Source organism: Lepidochelys kempii, chromosome 5, assembly GCF_965140285.1.
Source record: "Lepidochelys kempii isolate rLepKem1 chromosome 5, rLepKem1.hap1, whole genome shotgun sequence".
Classification (NCBI taxonomy): domain Eukaryota; kingdom Metazoa; phylum Chordata; order Testudines; family Cheloniidae; genus Lepidochelys; species Lepidochelys kempii.
In genome coordinates this window covers 37,914,444-37,937,879 of record NC_136384.1, presented here as the reverse complement: position 1 = coordinate 37,937,879, position 23,436 = coordinate 37,914,444, and the positions used below count along the sequence as shown (strand labels likewise).

General features: G+C 41.6%; 1 protein-coding gene across 9 annotated transcripts in view; it reads left to right on the top strand.

The window, feature by feature from the left end:
* The window catches only part of PDE4D (phosphodiesterase 4D), a 773,254-nt gene that overhangs the window by 497,534 nt on the left and 252,284 nt on the right, over positions 1-23,436 (top strand). The window contains exon 1 of one of the 9 annotated variants that reach the window (XM_073344000.2): positions 18,276-18,327. The exons of the other annotated variants lie outside the window; for them this stretch is intronic. The gene's annotated coding sequence lies outside the window, so the exon portion shown is untranslated. Of the gene's footprint in view, positions 1-18,275; positions 18,328-23,436 lie in introns of those variants that run through there. 9 annotated transcript variants of the gene reach the window in all.

The window sequence follows — 23,436 nt, the reverse complement described above, 5'->3', positions numbered from 1 at the left end:
CAGAATCCTCCAGCACTTAGGAAATTCCAGCTAGTTCTGAATGGTGCAGCACATCTCCACAGCAACACAGGCTACTGTAAACACATCACACCTGTCCTCCAGTCCATACACTGAATTAGACCTGGAATCCAGTTCAAGATCTAAATCCTTATCTTCAAAGTGCTGCATGACCTTGGCCCAGAATATCTAAAACATTGTCTAAAGCTCCAGGACATAGACTGTGATTAGCAACTACTCTTCTCTGGCACAAAGAGAACTTTGAACAATAGAATAAAGCTCAGCAGTGCCAGGAGACAAAACTGGGAGCAAACCGAGACTGTGGAATGAACTCTCCCAGGAACTAAGGACCATCGCAGACCTCAACACTTTGTGGTCCAAGTGCAAGGCACATTTCTTTGACCTTGCCTTCTCTCATGTAAACTCATAGTAACAGGCATATTTATATGAATAATAAAATAAGAAGACGCACACTACCAGAACAAGAAACTCCACTACACATGCTTATCCCTCTGGGGAGGGGAGAAGGTGGTCACCCATTAATTCCTGGAAGATCACACATTCTGGTGCTTCTGGGAGTGATGTGAGCCAACCTCCATTGGCGTGACCTTTCATGTACATTTTGAGGTGCATGCCATCCTGCCTGCCAGCATGATCTTGCACACATGGTGGGTACAAGGTCAGGCCGCCAGGGGCAGAGTGGCATGCTCTTCAAAATGGCGTCCCTGGTCAATACTGGGCACAACAACATCCAGTTTTGTCTCAGTACCGGGTAGGGGAGAAACCAAAGAGAGGACTGTCTGATTTAAAACCAGACAAGTGGCCTCCCTAGTAGAGGATAAAAGAGCAAGTGTAACCCACACACCTCCTGGGTGTGGTGTTCTGTCCCATCTAGTGGCACCGAAACCACTTAGAGAGAGATATGAAATGAGTCTGCTCTACAGCCTTAGCTAACAGCCAATTGACCTTTAGTCCATGTGGTAGCGGCTCATGTACTAAGCTCTAGAGGTCCTAGGTTCGATTCCACCCACCGACGACCAGGGTTTGTCAGTGTTACACAAGTAACACATGAAGATGCATAGTCACATGGCTTAACGAACTATTGGAAGGAGCTCAGTTGCTAAGTTGATGAGGACTTTATGAAAAACCTATATAGAATTGAATTGAATCTGCAGCTGAATAGAGACAGCACAATTTGGCTGAGTCATTTGGGGGTCAGAGTGGATTAAAGGCTAAATATGAGTCAACAGTGTAACACTGTTCCAAAAAAAACAAACATCCTTCTGCAATGTATTAGCAGGAGTGTTGTAAGCAAGACACAAGAAATAATTCTTCCGCTCTACTCCACACTGATAAGGCCTCAACTGGAGTATTGTGTCCAGTTCTCTGCACATATTTCAGGAAGGATATGGACAAATTGGAGAAAGTCCAGAGGAGAGCATTAAAGGTCTAGAAAACATGACCTATGAGAGAAGTTTGAAAAAAAATGGGTTTGTTTAGTGTGAAAAAAAGAAGACTGAGAGGGGACATGATAACAGTTTTCAAGTACATAAAAGGTTGTTACAAGGAAGATGGAGAAAAATTGTTCTTCTTAACCTCTGAGGATAGGACAAGAAGCAATGGGCTTAAATTGCAGCAAGGGAGGTTTAGGTTTGACATTAGGAAAAACTTCCTAACTGTCAGGGTGGTTAAGCACTGGAATAAATTGGCTAGGGAGGTTGTGGAATCTCCATCATTGGAGATTTTTAACAGCAGGTTAGACAAACTCCTGTTAGGGATGGTCTAAATAATACTTAGTCCTGCCATGAGTGCAGGAGTCTGGACCAGATGACATCTTGAGGTCCCTTCCAGTCCTACGATTCTATGGTATATACTTATTCGCATAGAATCACTTCCCAAAATGTTAAGCCCAGAAAACCAGAACTAACATAAAAACTTTTGATTTTTTTTAACATTGCCATATGTTGCGTATGTTTTTGATGTTTTATGCTACAGCTAGAGTTCTCAATGTACATGGACAGCATTTGGGATATATGCTTTTTTAATAAATAATATTTGTAAGTAGGGTCAAAATCAGAGCTAGGCTACCCCAGAACTTGAACAGAATAATGTTGCAGGAAGAGAATGTTTAGGGCCAGTTTCATCCTGAACACAATCCCTTATTACTGCTGCTTTTGCACTTGGTGATGTATCTTACCTGAAGCATTTATACACACCTGTTTCTGTTACACTTAAGCTCTTGGGGCCTGAATCTGGTTTTTATTTTTAATTTTTAGTTTTTGCACACACAGGATAAATCAGGAAAGTTTAGGAAAGTGTTAGAGGAATAGACCATATCATTAGATAGGTTGGAGAAGGCTATTTGTTGCCTCCATTTAAAAAAAAATATTTCTTGTGTCTGTTGATTTGCGTGTTTCGCATACAATTTTGATTTTTCTTGACATTTTATGTATGCTGCAACCTGAATATAACTGTCTTTCATTGGAGTTATGATCTGTTCTTTAATTGCTGATTTTTCTGCTCCTTGTTAAATCTCTTACCATTACTTTTTGGCTAATGGACTGATCTCTTTTGTGCCTGCTTCACTTACTGTAATTTTGTTTGTTGTGTCTCCAAGTATACATAATGGTACCGCCATGGGTATTACAGGTCTCAATATAACATTTTCAGGATTTTAATAAGGAAATAATTGGTAAGACATGCCAAGAGTGTACAGACAACCTATTGCATGTTTCGTACATTTCCAGTGATTTTCGTAGGCCTAATCAATGCCTCCTTAAAATTAAAAAATAAACCCAAATCCAGTAGAGTCCGTGCTGGAGATTTAACTTTGTATTTAATACTGCTTCATCATTATTCCATATGTTGTGTCATTCTAGTTAAGAATATTCTGTATATCTCTGAGGATGAATGACAAGGAGACCCACTGGAATGTACTGAATTTTGGAAATAAGTGAATGCACACAAAAAAAGCAAGGCTAATGGTTCACAAAATGTACTTTGTACAATTATTTTGTACATTTTTGCTTTGTTCAATACTGAGAAAAAAGATGAGGTGGGAGGTGGGTAGAAGAAAGAATGGGAAAAAGAAGAAGAAAGGGGGGAAGGAAATTAAAAAAAAGTAAAAATCCCAGTGAATTAAGTGGCTGAGCTTCAGTGGTAAATGCAGAGCTAATATTATCATCTTCTCTTTTTCATAATTTGTACTTAAAGCCTAGATTCTAAAGTAATTGGTGTCCTATCAGTAAGTATCACAGCTTGATAATAAAAATTGATTGAACAGTGCAGATTAGCAAAGTAATAATTATCAAGCTTCTACTTTATGTGAGTCTTTTTGCCTCTCTTAGTTTTAGGTTTTTAGATATATCTCTGTTTAGCTACTCTAACCAGTAAGCACTCTGTCGCAGAAACTATGTCATCTTATGTGTTTGAAAATCACCTAGTGCTTGGTAGGTACTGCTGCTATGTAATCAATCAATAATAATAAAGTGAGCTTGATATGGCTTGTTTCTTCTGTATTTTAGAAGTTATGGAGTGATGAATATGGGCATGGGAGAGATGTGCCCCATATTTTCTAACTTTATTTCCTCTTGTAGGCCCTGTAGTGACACATTTATTTTGTGTCTGGATGTCTGAGATTGTTAGAAAAAAAGGAGTACTTGTGGCACCTTAGAGATAAGCTTTCGTGAGCTACAGCTCACTTCATCGGATGCATTCAGTGGAAAATACAGTGGGGAGATTTATATTTATATTTATTTATATTTATAAATCTCCCCACTGTATTTTCCACTGAATGCATTCGATGAAGTGAGCTGTAGCTCACGAAAACTTATGCTCAAATAAATTTGTTCGTCTCTAAGGTGCCACAAGTACTCCCTTTCTTTTTGCGAATACAGGCTAACATGGCTGCTACTCTGAAACCTGAGATTGTTAGCGCTCCCTCTTTAATCCTGTTGGTACAGTAAAGTTTTACTTCCTATTTTTTTTCATATGTTCCTCTCAACTAATGAGCAAAATCTGTTGGAAACTGACAGCATTCTCTTCTTGTCCCAACCCAGTGGAAGCTCTGTGGTTTTGGAAGTATATGTGCTGGGACTATTGGGAGATCTGTGGCATTGTCTACTGGAAAACAGCAAGAATGTTCCCACAGAGATTAATAGCGACCCAGTGGTCATCACTATCTTCCTGAGGTTTCTCTTCTGGTCTATTTCATTGTCCAAGTTGAGAAAATAGAAAAAAAGGACGCACAGCCTAGGTGGTGACATTAAATTACATTTGAAAAGTTTTTCAATTTTATGGTGAGTACTTATTAGTAAGATTGATAGAGACACTTTATTTTAAAAATATATCAATGATTACCCAATGTCACAGTTACTAGGCAAACTGCACCTTTGACTTCCCCTGGTCCCATCAAGTATGCTCAGGTCTCAAGCCACTAGTGTCGCCTGGCTGGTAGTAACCATGATTACTCAGCAGTTAGTACTCAGCAGCGCAGCTCCTGCAGTTCTGTTCCCTCTAGGGAAATGACAGTGATAATCATGTCTGTCACAACCCCTTTAACTCTGGTAACAGTCCCTTCACCTCTTTTCCAAATCAGTGCTGCCATGGTTGGTTTCAATCCTGCTATCAATTGCAGAGATAAGTTTCAACTAGTTGTAGTCAAATATTGTGCTCTTCTGGCACATACTCAAAGGGTTTCTAAAGGAGGTGTTTTGTTTTTAATCAAAGAAAATATTGTTCAAGTAATGTTAGTGGGCATGAATTGACAAGCACAAAAAGATGTCCTGCCATTCAAGGTCACCAAAATGAGCCTGCAGTGTTGACATTCCAAGGCAACACAGAGGAAAGAAAACAGCATTAGCTAGAGTGTATGTGCCATTTATTGCTGCACATTTCTTAACCAGTACCTGAGATGCCTACCTGAGAGCTCCTTCCCTCTCTAACAGGGAGGATAAAATTCAGACAATGCAAATGGTGTCCCCAAGAATTTATCCTTTGCTCTTTAGTTACCCTTTTGAGGTGATGTCCAATGGTAGTTTTTGCTGGTGATGAAATGGGACTTTTTTGTTGTTTTCCCTTTTTAATTTATATATAAAAATTTCCATACAGCTCTACTAGTAGATGGATTTTTTTTTCAAAAGTGAAGAATCTGGAGGTCTACTTATATTAAACAATGAAAAGAAACTGCAGGGCACTATCCAGTATCTAATACTGTATCCTGATCTAATTTACCCTAGCCACAATGTAATAGAAGGCGTATCATTGGTGTGAATTCATTCAAGCACATAAACAATCTGCTGTACTTGACAGACTGCTGCTAATGCTTAGCCTATTAGATGCACTGAAGTGCAGTAAGGAATAGTGATGGAATGGCTCTCTCTTTTCGGAGATATTTTAAATGGTTCACCTTTAGAGTTTCATGTTTACTTGGATTTTTCATGTGTAAAAAAAAAAGTGCTAGCTGAATTAGTGCTCTTTGGTGGAATGATTGAGACATTCAGTTCATCTTTTTGCTGAATAAAGTAATAAGTCTGCTGGCTTCCCTTTTTCCCATCTGCACAAAGGTTTAGAAAATGACAGTGACCGGAGAAAGTAAAAGAGGAAATCATAGAATCATAGAATATCAGGGTTGGAAGGGACCTAAGGAGGTCATCTAGTCCAACCCCCTGCTCAAAGCAGGACCAATTCCCAACTAAATCATTCCAGCCAGGGCTTTGTCAAGCCTGATCTTAAAAACTTCAAAGGAAGGAGAGTCCACCACCTCCCTAGGTAACGCATTCCAGTGCTTCACCACCCTCCTTACCAATGTGCATAAATGTTTGCAGGATAAGGGCCTTGATTTATACTTTCTAGATAGTAGATAGGTATAAAAAACCCTAAATAATAGATGTTTACAATTTTAAATTGTGTATACTGGCCCTTTAAGTCTGAGGAGGGAAGTCCATACGACCCCAATGCAGGAACAAAGACAGATTTGTCGGTCAAAATTGACAACCTCTAAGAGGAAGAAATTGGTTCCAAGCTGGTAGTTTATGGTTTGAGAGTGATCTCAAGCTGCTGACTCTATCAAGGGCCAAGGACTGGAGCCTTTAAGGGCAAGGCTTCCCTTCATCTCAGGCAGGAACACTCCAGAGAGATACAGACCTGGGGCAGCTGGGGTGTGTTGGCCTCCACAGGAAGTCTTACTAGGTACAGGGATTGGGATATAAACAGTCTCCTCCTTCATAACAGAAAAGATTGTGGAAGGAACTGGAACTCCTGATGGTCTCTCCCTGAGCCAGAGAGAACTTTCCTTATTTTGTTTGCTTTCGATTGCCAGAATGGTTACCTCAGATAAAAATAACTCCCCCTTCCACCATCTTTCTGACATGAAAAAGCATCTGTGCACAACATAGCTACAAGAGAGTTTCTCAACTCATGGGTCGGGACCCAAAATTGGGTCACTAGAATATTTCATAAATTCATAGATATTAAGGTCAGAAGGGACCATTATGATCATCTAGTCTGACCTCCTGCACAATGCAGGCCACCGAATCTCACCCAGCCAGTTTCAAAGGGTCACGTGGCAGCTCCTGTGGCTCCTGTCCCACAGGGCTGGCTGGTCTTGCCTCCCTGCTCCAGGCACTCCAACTGCTGGAGTCCCAGCGCCAATCAAGTTTGGCCCAGCCATCATGATGACAAGAGTCTGGGTAGGCCAAATTTGAGTGAGTGGCACTGCAACCTCTGTAGCCAAGTCACAACTTCACTCACACAAATTTGCTCCAGTCAGGGGGCAGGACCAAACCTGACCCGTGCTGCAACCCAGAGGTTACAACACCCAAAGCCGAGAGGCAAACCCATCCAGCCCCACGGCACAGGAGCTGCAGGAGCCTCTATTGTGGGATGAGTGCCGGGCAGGAGCCAAACACCAACCAGCCCTGGGGGGGAAGGAACAGACTGAAACCACCCCAGGGCCTCCACCCCCACACTATTTATTTGATTGAGACAGGCCATAAACATTTACAAGTGGATCCTGAGCCCAAAAAGCTTGAGAACCACTGACAGCAAGTTATAAGAAACCTATCTATTTGGGTAGCAGTATAGACATTTAGGAAGTAAATGTCTCATGTTAATTACTTGGCAGCTCCCTGTTTCATTAAAACTTCAATGGCTGATTTCTGTGCATGTAGGATGTAAGCTTCTTGGCAGGGAAAGAACTCAGTGTTGTTTTTTTTTTTTCTATGCATGAATGCATGCTTTTGGAATTCCGCTGCTTTGTCATGCTTCATTAACATCCTTTCACCATGTTCTTCTATGTGCACTGACCTGAGGGATACCTCTCTCATACTGTACCACTCAAAGCATTCACAAAAAAAGAAATGGAGGCAAATGAAGATGGAAGCTTCTTAAGTCAGGTGCACTAACAGCATATTAATTTTGTTCTTGTATTAATAAGGAAAGAATTGGGAAAGAAGGAGTGTGCAGTAAGATGTCAGCTTCACAACTCAAACCCCAAAACTATAGGGGGACTCTTGAATTTTGTTTTATTCATTATTATTTATAGATATCTGTAAGCTTAAACTGTGTGTTACTAAACATGTAGCAGGACAAGTCCTTGCTCCAATGACCTTGCAGTCTAGCTCAGACAAATATGGTACATGTGAATGCCATTCAAAGACAAATAGGTATGGAGAGATTGTTGGGGAGGAAGTCAGTGAAATGCATGACATCATCACAAAAGAGAAGGATCTGAAGGAGGAGAGGGAAGACAATAAGTATTCAGGAAGTGCAGAAGTCTGTTCAAGCGTCTCAAGATACTAAACCAGACGTACCATATAAACTGTTCCTAGTGAAGAAAGAAAGGGTGAAGCGGAGAGTGGAAGAACCAGACAAAGAGAGAAATTAGAATGGAAGCATCCAGAGGAGAGTAAGGCATAAGGAACAAGTAGGGGCTGTGGAATGAAATGGGGGGTGAGAAGTAAATAGATAGAGTTATGTTACTTATACTACGGCTCAAAAGATATATCTCACTAATCTTAGGGAGACATACCTGGCAATGCAAAATGTGAAATTGTGACATTGTGAACAGTGGCTTGTTGCTTGAAATTTTTTGACAAAAACCTATGCCAAATTAAAACAAGAATAGTGCCACATAATGGAGGGGAAGGCCTTTTCAGGTATTTTTTAAATGAAGTTTTCTCTTTACAGTATTTCAAATCCTTTGGATAAGCAAAGGAATAGTAAAGACTGTATTAGTGGGAAGGAGACCCTCAGGGTAAATGCATGCTATCATTCAAAGGTCTTTAAAGAGCAATTATTTTCCTTGTGACTCCCACCAGTAGTGAAAGTCTTGACTCACTACTCACTTTGCACAGCTGGCCTCTGAGATGTTGTTTCATGATGGGATTGGCCGATATATGATATCATCCTAAATAGAAACCAGAAAGAGTATCAATCAGTTGGTTGAATATATAAATTAAAAATTGAATCTTTGTAGAGATGGTGGATTGGTTTGTAGACTTTTCAGTATGCTTTGTTGTACATAAGAAATCTTTGATGTGAGCTTTGTATTGATCATTAAAAAAATTATTAAACAGGAGAGAAATTATATGGCTGGACATTGTTCATCACTCTGGTGTTTTCCATTGTGAGTTCTTCACCTTTAACCTGAACCTTTTGCTTTTCTTGTTCTGTCTCAGACTGTGTTAGATTATAAATGAAGGGCAGGGGAGGAAGCTATGACCTTTATACTGTGTAGAGAATTTTAGCATGCTGTGGTTAGTTCCTCAAGACATAATAAATACACTGAGTGCTGTGGAAATTCTGGGAGATGGGGAAGAGAGAGTAACATTAATCAGATCTATTTCAGTAACTTTACCTTCAGTTTAATGGTTACTGCATTTTAGAAAAGCATGTTTTGTTACTATTAGTTTAAAATATTTAAATATACAAATATATAGAAAATGTAGGAACATTCTGGTGTATCTATCTGAAATAATGGGGAAATAGAAGGGTAAATATGGAGGTGTAGTGGAATGTGAAACAAAACCAGTAACTACAAAAAGTCTGACATTTTCAGACTTTGTGTGCAAATCCTGATTTATTATAATCCCTAGATTCCCAAAAGCCATAGGCCCAAATCTCAGAAGAGTAGATGGAACTCTTCATCTTTCCAGTGTAGATACATTAAGTACCATGACGTTTACTGGGAGGAAGGGTCTTTGGAATGTAGACCTTAAAGAAATTAAATCCTGACCACTCTTGGTATCCACAGCCAAAATTTCTCCTTTCTGCACTGTTGTGAGCCAGTGTGCCAGTACCTCCCACTCTCCACCTTAGAGGTGGCTACATTTTACTGATGTGGTACTTTTACAGCCTATAAGTGTTATAGCCCTGGCTGAACTCCCCCTTGTGGACAGCCACCAGGCTGATAAATTAAATCCAAACCTTGGAACTAATATACTTTTAGGTCAGCTGAGTCAGAGCAGCATCCAGACAGTCTGGCCTGTCAGGCACACTACTGGGGGACAGACAGTGCTGGTACCCTTCTTTTGTTGTGGGACCCTGTGGCCCAGCTGTCCTAGGCCTCAAGACCAGAGCTGATGCCCAGGTCTCCGCAGTAGCTCACGCCTACCCTATCCTGAGCGCAACAGTGATGGGCCCCTCCAGTTTATAGTTCATCCCTTCGGGGACTTCATGATGGTTAAAGCAAGTGACACAGACTTTGCAAAGGCACTCCTACACACTTTAGTCATAGAGACAACACAATAAATACATAGATCTATGGAAATATATCTAATACCTGCACGCAAAACCTTCCCTCAGTTTCTTCACACCTCCTGAGAGCCATTAGGTCTTAATCAGCGTCCTTCTAGGATGTCCCAGTGTCATCCCTACCTCCTGCTCAGCCTTCTCCTCTTGTTCTGTTCCCTTCTGCTCCAGAGAGTCTTCTTTGAACAGGTAATTCTAGCCCATTGTCTCTTCTTGTTCTTCCCCTGTTACTTTTTTTCCACTCTGTAATTCTCCAACCTTCTGTGTTCCTTACTGTGGATTAGAGTCATTAGCAAGTCAATAGTCTTCAGTTGGTAGTCTCCATTGTCCTCCTAAGGCCCTGGCTCTGTCCTAAAATTAGAGTGATTGTTCTCCCTTTGGACAGAGACAAAACCACAGGTCTTGCTTATCAGTGAGTGGGCAATCTACTACCAGTGCCTGCCTTCCTGAAAATGTTTAAAACCCACCCCCCCAGGACTAAGTTAATTATTTGCACCCATGTAGCAGACAGCATGATAACAATCAAATAGACAGAGGTACATATCAGAATAATGAAATATACAAATATCTCCCACCTTCTTCACAATAAGCAAGTTGGGATCTTTTCTAGAGGTGTGTGAGATTGCTATGTACATGTACAGTAGTGTAAAATGTAAACTAAATATAAAATGGGGATAATGATACTGACCTTTGTTGTAAAGTGCTTTGAGATCTACTGATGAAAAGTGCAGTATAAGAGTTAGGTGGTAGTAGTACTAGTAGAATCTAGACTTTGAAGCATATGTAAGGGGCTGTTGCCCCCTTACTAACATTCAGTGGGGGTGTTTTAGTTGCTAGCTCCCAGTACTAAAAAGGGGGAAGGGTTGATGGGGAATCAGGACCCTGAGACTGACAGCCCCCAGGAACAATGGGGAGAGGCCAATGCCCCAGGTCAGCCTGAACGACAGGGCGGGCCGGCTAATCAAGGAGTCAGGAGGCCAGGGAGGACCCGTTCTCCATGTGAGCTGGATTTGCCTGGGTCAGACAGAGTGGGGCCGAGCTAAGGAGAAAGCAGGGGCCCAAGCTAAGCTGGGGAGCAGAGCTGTGTCAGATCCAGAGGGGCCAGAAAAACAGCCCAGGAAGCAGGTCAGTGCTGGGAGCAGAGTCACAGAAGCAGCCTGCAGAGCAGACCTGTCCTGGGAGCAGAGCTGTAGCAACCAGAGCCAGAGGGGCCAGAGAAGCAGCCCAGGGAGCTGGAGGCAGAGCAGCAGCAGCAGTGCAGAGACAGTGGTGGAGCTGGGGCAGGAGCAGTCCGGAGCTGGGTGCGGTGAGCAGCTGGGGAGAGCGAGGGGGACCCTGGGCAGCGGGCCCAGCACAGGGAGATGCCTCAGCCAAGAGGCTCTGCAGGCCAGGCTTGGATCATAACCCCGACAGGGCGAGGGCGACACTGGGAAGAAGGGTCCTACCACTTAGAGCCTGAGAGCTTGTGGCCACCACCTGAGCAAGTGTCCAACCCACAGCATCCCTGCAGCAAAGCCAGGGCCTGAGCAGGAGGCCTGGGACTTACAAGGAACACACTGTGAACTGCCCTGACGTTCCAGAGACACTGTTTGTGATGTTCCCTGCCACAGAGCGGGTTGATGTGTTTCCTTTAACCTTTCCCATTTTCCCTTATTCTTTTTAAAATTAATCATTGATTAAATAACTTGCATTTGCTTTAACTTGTATGTAATGGTCAGTGGGTCAGAGAAGTGCCCAGTGCAGAGAGAGTACCTGGAGTGGGGACACCCTGGCCCCTGTCCTAGGTGACCACAGCAGGGTTGGGGGTTGAGCCCCCCAGGAATCCTGGGCCCAGCCTTGTTGGGGTTGCGAGGACTCTGCCAGACAGGAGAGTGGAAGGGGAGTCCTCAAGGGCAGGGAGGCCACTGGGTAAAGGAAGTGGGAGCGAGGACTCAGATCCGTTCGCTAGCCCATTTCACCGGGGTAGTGCAGAAGCCAGGAAAGTTCCCCCCAAGAGCGGGACTGTTCCCCCGCTTACACATATATTCCTGTAGAGAGCGTAGCTGTAGTCTGGTCCTTCTATTGGCCTTGGAACACAACAGTGAGATCATGCAGTATTTCACTGATTTATGATGTGTTCTGTAACTACACTGTAGAAGTAAAATTTCATGATGGTGGTTGGAAATTGACAATGTACGCTACTAGTTCACACAGAAGAAAGAAAGAAAGAACACCTTGATTTGCACAATGTATAGATATTTAAGACTCATAGAGAATCCATTCCTTTCAGCTATTGGCTGAACTGAATTACAAAGCAATTGTACAATTTATATAAGGAAAATATCACACATGGAGGATTTCTCTCCAAAGCAAACAAAACTAATTGGACTAGTCTCACTGACATTCCTTCTTTCTAAGAGATTAAGAACAGACTCCTAGAGCCTGCATTTGTGCAAATAAACTATTGGCTCAAGAATTCAAGAATTATTGGGTCAACTCTAACAACATTGTGAAGATGTGATTTGTGTTTCTTAAAGTACAGATTTCAGAGTAACAGCCGTGTTAGTCTGTATTTGCAAAAAGAAAAGGAGTACTTGTGGCACCTTAGAGACTAACCAATTTATTGAGCATAAGCTTTCGTGAGCTACAGCTCACTTCATCGGATACATACTATACAGTCTCTGTACTGAGCACCTAGGCTCTTCAACTGCATAACAACAGCAGAACAGCCAAATGAAAGAGATGCTGCCACAAACAGTCTGATAACTTCTACTTCCTCCTTTTCTCTGGATTGTGTGTTCTGCATATTTATGTGATAAAAGCTAAAAATTCCAATCAAAGGACATTCCTAAATCCACACAACACAAGTTACAATCTGTGTTTCTCTAGTTCTCGATTATTCTCTTTCTGTAGGTAATTTAACAGTCAATATGAACTACATAGAACATAATAATATGCAAATGTAGATTTGCCCAGTCAGCAAGGCCCTATCCAAGTGAAGTAGGGACTAAAAGGTTCTCTAGGCAGGGAGACTTGGGAGAGGCCCTGTTCAGGCAGGGGAGGGACTGAAGAAGTCCTAGGCAGGAAGCCCTGGGAGGAGAAAGTGAAACCTTTTGTTGTGTGGACATAGGAATGTCCTTTTGGTTGGAATTTTGAGCTTTATTTGCCGTTTATTTTATATTAATAAACCAGCCCCTCAAGGAGAGGTATTTTTGACCAAAAAAACAACTGAAGGGAAGTTTTATTTGAACAGTCCAAGAGGGGGAACTGAGGCAGGCTGCCTGTAATGTGATCCTAGCCACAAGGGGGTTTATTGGAGGTGGCAAGCTTACTAGAGCCGCATATAACTTTGTTTTGGGTAAATAAGGTTAGAATAATTAAGGTTCATAGTTAAATGTTGAAAGAAAACAAGTCAATCATTTTTTTAAAAAAATCACTTTTACCTTATTTCATTGGGTGTTGATCAGCCCTGGATAAACCTCCAGAACTGTCAAAAGTACTAAATTCACATGCCTTTCATTCTAACCTTTTCCCTCCCTATCCTCAAAATAGACTTATTAATGTTATTGAAACCAGTGCATTGATATCAAAGTTATTTACAGCACTTTATTTGTTAAGGAATGGGAGATAATATAACACTATCTCCCAATAAGGAATCTGATATTTTCTAGTAATTGCTCTACTTGTAAGTCCAGCTACATAAGTATATAGTGGTTGATCAAATATTGAGAATGAATGTTATTGTTTTAACCTTTACATTCTTCAGACAGAGGCTTTATCTCCCTTTCTTTTTAAAAAGCTCCTGACACATTTTTGGTGATACTAAATGATGATTATTAGATAAATCAATATACATGAGAGCATGGAGAATGGTATACACATTGTCCCCACATTATTAGAACCAACATTTTATCTAAACAGTCTCTAAGTAACGGTCCTTGTAATGTCAGAGTAGGCATCATTTTCTGCAAGCAGTTTTAGCAGTGTTATGCTAGTTTTGAAGAAAAGAGCCTTTCCTATATATTTTTTGTAGATTAGAATGACTAATAAACTTTAGAAATCTTTGTGAAATGCCCTTTAAATGTCATTGCCAATTAGTATTTATAAATCAGAAATTTAGGAACAACTTATTTTCACTAACATTTTCAATATTGTGATGATTTAAAGGTGAAGGGCAAACCCAATATATAGAATGGCATCTGCAACATGCTATAGTTACTTGCCTAATCTACATTTGGATTTGGAAAAAGCTGTAAAGTAACATGTAAAGTGCTGATAATAGAATTTTAAAAATCAGACATTATTTTTTCCAGCGCTCCTGCAAGCTCATTGAAATACTGTCCAGATAAACCCTGAAGCAGCCAAAATCAACAAGGAACTCACTTCCTGCATGCATGCTGCTTGGGGCACTAATTAAATAATTTCCTATGACACCAATTAGTAGAAATTTTGTAATGATTTCAATCTAAATTTCAACCTATTTTAAAATATATGCTAAAATATTGTTCTCCTTTTAGATGATATTGCTTTTTTCAAACAACTGAATTTTCTCGCACTGCAAACTGAAGGCCATATCTAATACACATAATACTAATATCCCGTGTCCCTATCCTGACCTTCAAATTACTTCCCTCCCGCCTCACTGTGTGAGAATGCTTTTGTGTTTCTATTGAGTTGGATAGCAGAGTCAGGATGTTCAAACATCTTTAGTAGTAATATACTCCACTTTGACACTGATTTATCCATTTAGACCCTGATTCAATAAAGGACTTAAACATTTGTTTTGAAGTTAAGTAATTCCTTGTATATAAATGCCTCAAATCCTTGCAGATCTGCTCAACCATATATGTCCCTTAGAGAGAATAAGTCTGTGACCATCAAACTCATGCCAGATGGAACCTATACATATATTATGTATTGTTGTTTTTTATTTGTATTATGGTTGTACCTGGGAACAGGGTTACATCATGCTAGGTGGAGTACAAACATGTAACAAAGACAGTCCTTGGCCTAGATGTCTGTATCTATGTGAAACAGACAAACTGGGTAAAGATGGATAGGAAGGAAGAAGTAACAGTAAAAGAAAGAAGGTGAAATCCTGGCCCCATTGAAGTCATTGAGAAAAATCCCATTGACGTCAGTGGAGCCAGGATTTCACCCTGACAGCATATAGGAAACAGAAGTTGAAGCTTGTCATTGCCAGTATCAGACAGTGTAATTTGTAGGCATCACAGCAAAAGTATGTTTGAAAGAGCAATTTAAAAGCAGATATGGTGTGGCTCTGTGAAACTCAGTAGAAAATTTTTCCATGAATGTGGGTGCCTTGGGAGAAAGCATGGAGGAAGAGTCAGACTGGTGATTCAGTGATTCAGGATGCCATTATTGGCATAGCAAAGGCAGGGGTCGACTATTTGATAAACTAGTAGATCTGGTAGATTGGGTAAAGCTAAATGGTCAAGAGTCTGAAGGGAAAAGACAAGGTGTTAATGTCTGATACAATGGAGGAGAGGGAGCTGGTAGAGACACACCCAGAGGGAGTGATGTTATTGAAAATTTTTGAGAAAGATAATGCCACAAAGGTAATATTAGTGGCAGTATTTTTAATGGGCTTGTAAAGGGCATCAAGGCCAGAAAGTTGAGGAGTTTGATGGCTAGGGCCTAAACAAGAACTTTGCAAGTCTGGACAGACACAAACTGCTGAATCTTAGAAGTATTATGTAGCTAGGAGCAGCAAGATTTGGACATGACCTGGGTGTGTGGATCAGGAGAGACAGCTGAGTCAAAGGTGATGCTCATATTACAGGACTGAGTGTAAAGATGTGATGTAATCCATGGTGACAGAAAAATTGAGAAGATGGAAGGTTTATAGCAGGGGTCGGCAACCTTTCAGAAGTGGTGTGCCGAGTCTTCATTTATTCACTTTAATTTAAGGTTTTGCGTGCCAGTAATACATTTTAACGTTTTTTAGAAGGTCTCGCTCTATAAGTCTATGTATTCTATAACTAAACTATTGTCATATGTAAACAAGGTTTTCAAAATGTTTAAGAAGCTTCATTTAAAATTAAATTAAAATGCTGATCTTACACTGCCAGCCTGCTGCTGGCCTGCGGTTCCGTTCACTTGCAGCCGGGACCCTGGCTGGCAAGGGGCCGGCAGCCAGAACCCCAGACCAGCAGTGGGCTGAGCAGGGCCGGTGTCTGGAACCCCAGACCGGCAGTGGGCTGAGCGGCTCAGCCCACTGCCACTCAGCTCGGTGCCGGTCTGGGGTTCCGTCCACTGGCTCCTGCCAGCCAGGGTCCCAGCTGCCGGCCCCGCTCAGCCTGCTGCTGGTCTGGGATCCCGGCCCTGCCCAAATAGAGTAGGTACCTACCTTCTCCCTGGTTCTAGCCCATTCTCTTCCTCTCTCTCTGCAGGTTGGATATTAGGAAAAACTTTTTCACTAGGAGGGTGGTGAAACACTGGAATGCGTTGCCTAGGGAGGTGGTGGAATCTCCTTCCTTAGAAGTTTTTAAGGTCAGGCTTGACAAAGCCCTGGCTGGGATGATTTAATTGGGGATTGGTCCTGCTTTTGAGCAGGGGGTTGGACTAGATGACCTCCTGAGGTCCCTTCCAACCCTGATATTCTATGATTCTATGCACTGAGCTGAGGGTGGGAGTGCACCTAGAACAGGGCTGGGGGTGAAGGAGCAGGCAGGGGGTTGGGGTGCAGGGTCTGGCCAGGAGCTGGAATGAGGGAGGGGACTCAGGGTAGGGGCAGGAGGTTTGAGTGTGGAGCGCTTACCTGGGCAGCTCCCATTTGGTGTGAGGGGTGCAGGTGGGAATGGGTGTGGGTGTGTGTAGGAGCTCCCGTTTGGTGCTCAGGGTGGGAGTGGGGATGTGGAGGGTGCAAGAGTCAGGGCATAGGGTGTGGGGGGGCTGGGGATGTGTGTGGGGTGCAGGAGTCAGGGCAGGGGGCTGGGGGTGTGTGAGGAGTGCCAGAGTCAGGGCTGGGGTTGTGGGGGCGGGGTGCAGGGGTCAGGGCATGGGGCTGGGGTGTGTGGGGGGTGCAGGGGTGAGGGCAGAGGGCTGGGTGTGTGTGAGGAGGGTTCAGGGGTCAGGGCAGAGGGCTGGGTGTGTGTGAGGAGGGGTCAGGGCAGAGGGCTGGGGGTGTGGGCTGGGGTTGTGAGGGTGCTCCCAGCCCCCTGCCCTGAGCAGCTCACGGCAGGGTGCTGGAGGGGATATGCCCTGATTCCACATAGGTCCCCAGAGCAGAGAGCACGCTGTGGCTCCGCTTTTACCTCTCCCGCTCTGTAGCAAGGGCCGTCGCAGGGAGAGAGAGAAGGAGGGGCAGGACCCCAGCACACTGGGGGAAGAGGCAGTGGGAGGGGGAAGCTCGCCTGCCGTGGAAGGAGAGAGCGGTGGGCGGAAAAGAGCGGGCCGGGCCTGGCAGGATTTTTAGTGCACGCTGCTATCTGCCCATGTCCGGCAGACAGCAGTATGCCATTAAAAATTGGCTCGCGTGCCGTGTTTGGCACGCGTGCCATAGGTTGCCGACCCCTGGTTTAGAGACTTATTTAAAGCTTAGTTTTAGACATTTTATCCTTAAATTTCTGGTTGAACATTCATGAGGGGATGTCAGAAAGACTGGCTGAGACGCAGGATTCAGTGGAAGGAGACATGTCTATTAGCTGGATTCAGAGTCATCAGCACAAATATATGCTTGTCAATAAGCACATCTAGAGATAAGATGAAATGAGAAAAAAGCCAGAGGCCATGGGATTTAACTTTGAAGATACCCACTTGAAAAGGAGACAGGAAAAGAGAAGGATCCACTTAACAAGACTCCAAACGAAGGATCATAGTGATGAGGACAACCTTGAGAGTATGGTGTTGCGAAAGCTAAAGGAGGGCAGGATTTTAAGAAATGGAGAGTGGTTCACAGTTTCAAAAGGCACAAGGGATCAAGGAAGATGAAGATTAGATTTGGCTAGAAAGAGGTCATTTAAGGCTTTGGTAAGATAAAGGGGAAATAGATATAGAAAATGTATGAGTTACCAACCAAGTCTAAAAGTTTGAATGATTTATAGCCACCTGACTACAAAATTCATAATTGATAGAACATGTTAAACACTTTTAATTTACATTGGAAAAATATACTTTATGACATAGACAACATTTTATAGCCAAATAAAATTTGTGATTATGTATCTTTCATTGAGAAGGCATTTTCAGTTCACTACTGCTGCTTCTTATTAGTAGTGGTGAGTAGCAAGTGTCTGAGACACAGACAAATTTCTGTTGCTTTTAATTTCCTAACTGATAAACATCTTCAGTCTGAGTCACCTTCATTTGGTTTACTATTTTAACAAAGGTTAAGGTTTTACTGCCTCAGGGGTGGCTTAACATTAGTTTCTTGTTCTGGATGAAAAATTTAAGATATAATGGTTACAAAGTTAATAAGTACTTAGTTATCTAAACACTTATGAAGGTACTCTCCTAGTAGGATGGAGAATGGGCTTGGTTTATAGTTCAGGGTTCTCCGGGTCTGTGTCTAGACTAGAGAAAAGTAGCATATCACTAATGGATTGGTAGAGATATTAATCACAGAAAGGAAATTAATAGGTAAGAAATTTTCCATTGCAAATGGTCAAGGACGTAGTTTATTTGCAGGAAATTTGTGATGTTGATAAAGAAATTGTTTATATATTAAAAGAGGGTGGGGAGAGAATAAAAAAGAGGAGAGCAACTTGGTAACTTTAAATTTTTAAAGGAAGACTGTTTTATTTGTTTTTAGCATTTCTTTATGTTTTACACTATGTCAAATGGCTAGTGGAAGGCTTAAAATAAATGATTAAAAATATTAAATAGATATAGTTTTGCTAATCAACAACTAAGTGGGGAGAGCTGTAAATCCACAAATATTTGAAAGGTAAACTGCAAGGAAAGAGAAAAAATATTTGCTATAGTGAAAGGGTATAACTAGAACTTAATGGCTGAAATAAAGAAATGGAGAGTTGAGGCTGATAACAGGCTGAACTTTCGACCTTTGAGGAACAGTTTGAAAACCACATGCATCTAAATAGTGTAACCAATATGATAAGTTGAGCTACGAAATTTATTTTCACAAATTTGGACAGGATGTGATATCATGTGACAATTTGCCCCCCAAAAGGCAAAGATAGATATGTCAGGTCTCCCGCTGACCTATTTGACATTGTCTTTATGCAACACTGAATTGGGTTTGAAATATTGCTAGTACTCGTGGTCTCTGTCAATTTTCATCACTGTCATTGGCATCCATTTCTACTTTCTTTCATCCACATTGATCATCCTTTGATAACATGTATTGGAAAAGGAGAACAAGATTTTGGGATCAGAAGCTTTCTATGCTCCGGCCTGGCAAAACTTCAGTTCCCTCAAAATCCCTGCCTGTTGGGTTCCGCTCTTTCTCTTTTTTGCATGTGCAGTGGAAGAGAAGGTGCTTTATTCAAACTAGAGGTAAAGCTGCTTCTTCCTCCCCTGGATCTGGTACTGTGTGCAAGGCAGAAAGGTGCTGCTTTTCTTCCTGGAGGAAAATAACTGGGGAGACCAGTGAACAGGGCAGAATAGACAGGTGAAATTTTTTGAGGCCAATAAAGTTGAGCAGCACTTAAAGGGCTGGGAGAAGATGGAGAGGTAAGGGGAAGGAAAAGGGTTTGGGGTGGTGAAAAGGTGAGGAAAAGACCAAGCTGGGGGGTTATGAAGTGGTGAGATCTGTAAGTGTACAAGGTGGAGAGTAGTACATAGGAGAAAGATCAAGTGGAGGGATATTATACAATAATACTTACCTGCTGTATAGCACGTCATTCTAAAGCACGATAAAAAACATTTAACTAATTGAAATAACTAAGGATAGTGGAGATCAGGAGGGACTAGGAGAAGAGCAAGAGGACCAGTGGGTGGAATGGAAGAGAGAGGGCAAGCACTGACAGTAAAAACTACAGGGAGATAGTCCAAAACCCAAAAGAAAGGAAAGGCTTAAAGAACAAAGAAGATGTGTTTTAGAAAACACTGCAAATATTTTAAAAAGATAAATATTAGACCTGCACAGAAAAAAACCAAAAAATTTCAATTTTTTGGTGAAAAATCAAAAACTGAAATACTTCCAGTTGGAAATGCTGCAATAGTGCCTCATGGGAGTTGTAGTTCAAATACCTCATGCTCTCATTCTATATAGCCTGAGGTTCTTGGTTGGAGTAACTTGCTGATGGTGCACCAACCCTCTTGGTAAGGGGAGGTGGTGTATCATGGGAATCCCTGGTCATGGTGCTCTGGAACAAAACCGCTAAGACACCACTGTCACCTCACAAAATAATTCTGTTTTAAGGGAGCTATTTGTCCTCTCTGTTAACTATTGAGACACAGCATTGTATAGTGGAAACCTGACTGCACTGCTGCAAATCGTCTTTCCAAAGTCACCATCCACAAGCAGTACCCTGGGGTTTAAGTGTTTTGCTACTGCAGCAAGTTTCTCTGGTGTCAGCCTGAATAGCTGATGGAGCCAGTTTATTTTTATAGATTAGCCAAAGCGGCTGTGCCATGAGGGATACCACAGACACCATGTCTAACAAGGATAAATTGAAAAAAAAAGTTTACTTTGTCATGCTCCATATTTTATGACCATATTGTCTAAACACTTGGATAGTAATTTTTCTCTGATAGATGATTATATTAACTTTGCCAACTTTAAATCTGAACATAACATAAAAACATAAGAGTGGCCATACTGGGTCAGACCAAAGGTGCATCTAGCCCAGTAACCTGTCTTCCAACAGTGGCCAATGCCAGGTGCCCCAGAGGGAATGAACAGAACAGGTAATCATCAAGTGATCCATCCTGTCACCCATTCCCAGCTTCTGGCAAACAGAACTGAGCTATCCCTCCCCCCGGCAAACAAGGCTAGGGACACCATCCCTGCCTATCCTGGCTAATAGCCATTGATGGAACCTATCCTCCATGAACTTATCTAGTTCTTTTTTTAATCCTGTTATAGTCTTGGCCTTCACAACATCCTCTGACAGGGAGTTCCACAGGTTGACTGTGCGTTGTGTGAAAAAATACTTCCTTCTGTTTGTTTTAAATCTGCTGCCTATTAATTTCATTTGGTGACCCTTTGTTCTTGTGTTCTGAGAAGGAGTAAATAACACTTCCTTATTTACTTTCTCCAAACCAGTCATGATTTTATAAATCTCTATCATATCCCCCTTAGTCTTCTCTTTTCCAAGCTGAAAAGTCCCAGCCTTATTAACCTCTCCTCCTATGGCAGACATTCCATACCCCTAATCATTTTTGTTTCCCTTTTCTGAACCTTTTCCAATTCCAATATATCTTTTTTGAGATGGGGCGACCACATCTACGCGCAGTATTCAAGGTGTGGGTGTACTATGGATTCATATAGAGGCAATATGATATTTTCTGTCTTATTATCCATCCCTTTCTTAATGTTTCCCAACATTCTGTTTGCTTTTTTGACTGCTGCTGCACATTGAATGGATGTTTTCAGAGAGCTATCCACAATGACTCCAAGATCTCTTTCTTGAGTGGTAACAGCTTATTTAGACCCCATCATTTTATATGTATAGTTGGGATTATATACACATTATATTACCTGACACCTTTGTAGCATGTTAATGGCCGGTCCCACTGGATATTTGGTTTGATCAAGCCCTGTGCAGGGCACACATGCTATATCTATGATAGGTAAGGACGTGCAAGTATGTTTGTGAGTAAAGAGTGCCTGTAGAATGAATGAAATGTTTTAAAAATTAGAAATTGCATAGCAACTGCAATTATTGCTTTACAGTTATTGCTTTACAGTTTTACAATGATAGAAAATCTGGTTGTGGGGTTTTTTAAAAGCTCTTCACTGTTGATGGTAATAACGGGAAAAGAAAAAGCTGCTTTGCTGTTTGTGGTGACTCATGGACAACAAGATGACAAGTGCTGTTCCTTTGTCTGACCCAGCAAGAAAGTTAAACTTCCCTACAGTATTTGTTTAGCTAAAAGTGATTTGAGAGTTGGTGGGAAAATGTTGCTCAAGATTTTATCTCATTCTACATCTCATTTGTATACTGGGCAACGGATCTGACCCACCTTCCCTTTCATTTTTTCCTATGACACTTGAGCAAACAGACACTGAGGAATTTCTGAATGAATGATGGTTTGAATTCTGTTTGTTTGGCTAGAGAAATATACTTCATTTACTGTAAATGAGTTGTCTGTTTATTACTGTGAAAAAAGTGGGAAATGTCTGTTATTATTATGAATATTATATGTGCCTTTGTCTGTTTGATTACTGCGGATTGAGTATGCTGTCTGCTACATGGGTGCAAGGAGTTAACTTACTCCTAGGTGGTTTTTTGCACACCCAGAGTCAGTGGCTGTAGATAACCCAATCACTGATACTTAAGAAACAACACAGGTGTCAATTCCTGTGAAGGTTTATCCCCATCATGCTCTGATCATCAGGCTGTCTGGTAACCCCAAGAGGAGGAGGGAAATCCAAGCTGGTAAAATGAAACAAAGGGCTTGGAAGAGGTTAAAAGCCTCAGCTCTGAAGCTGAGAACACCAGAAGGACTGCTGAGGAGACACTGACCCTCCTCTCACCAATGTTGAGTTACCAGGGATAAGTCAGGCCTACCTAAATTCTGAGGGAAATGCTAAGCTTAGGTAAGATAAAATACTCATAGGCCTTTTTTGTTGTTTTAACCTTTTTAACACTTTTCTCTCTGCTACATTCCAATGACTAGATAAATAATACTTTGTTTTGAAGAAATAGTTCGGTAGGACTGCATAAACTCATAGCTCCAGCAAGGAAGTCTCTAGCGCAGGAGCCAAACACATCTGGACTTGCTGTGGTGTAATCTGGACACCCAGTCTAAAAATGTGTGAGTCACAGGATTCCACGCTAAGAGATGTGCAAGAATTGGGCCTGTCACTTGAAAGAGGGACCCATGGAGGGGCTGAGTCAGGAGTCAAAGATACAGCTTACCTTGAATAGTGGTAGACAGTTACCACATCCATTATAGATGTGGTGTGGTGTGTGTATTTTGACATGGTTTCATCCCTAGTTTATTGCAAACATGATAAGACCTGAAGTAAAACCTGATGATAATTCTAAGTCTGCATTTTTGTACAAATGCCTAATGGTAATTTTTAATTAGATCTCCATTCAGTTCAAGCACTGCCTCTAGTCTAAAGTATTGAAGGTCAAATAGTGATGTTAGAGCACTGTACAGTCAGTCCTCTTGACGTCTATTGTGCTGTGTTTAGAACTGAGTGAATAATTCATAGCAAGTAATTTGCTCTGAGTTTAACCTTGTTTTCTGCTTGCAGAATGTTCTCCAGCAGAGTGCCATTTTTGTTATATTAATTGATTAATCAAAATTTCTCAGATATTTTGTAGTTATTGTTATTTTATGGTTTTCCCTCTGCTCCCAGCCACCAGGGACTGATCACAAAAAATTCAATAGTCGATTTAAAAAATTTGAGCTGCTTTACTTGAGAGGTTGTTTATATAAAACTCAATATATATTTTTGTACCATACTTGAAAGACGTCCCTGGGGATTTGAAACTCCTAGGGAGAGGTGGGAGATAAACAGGATTAAGAAATTTTAGAAAAAGTTAAACATTTACCTTTTTGGGTCATGTAAGACTTGCCAAGAGGCCTTATTCCTTAAGAAAATAGATT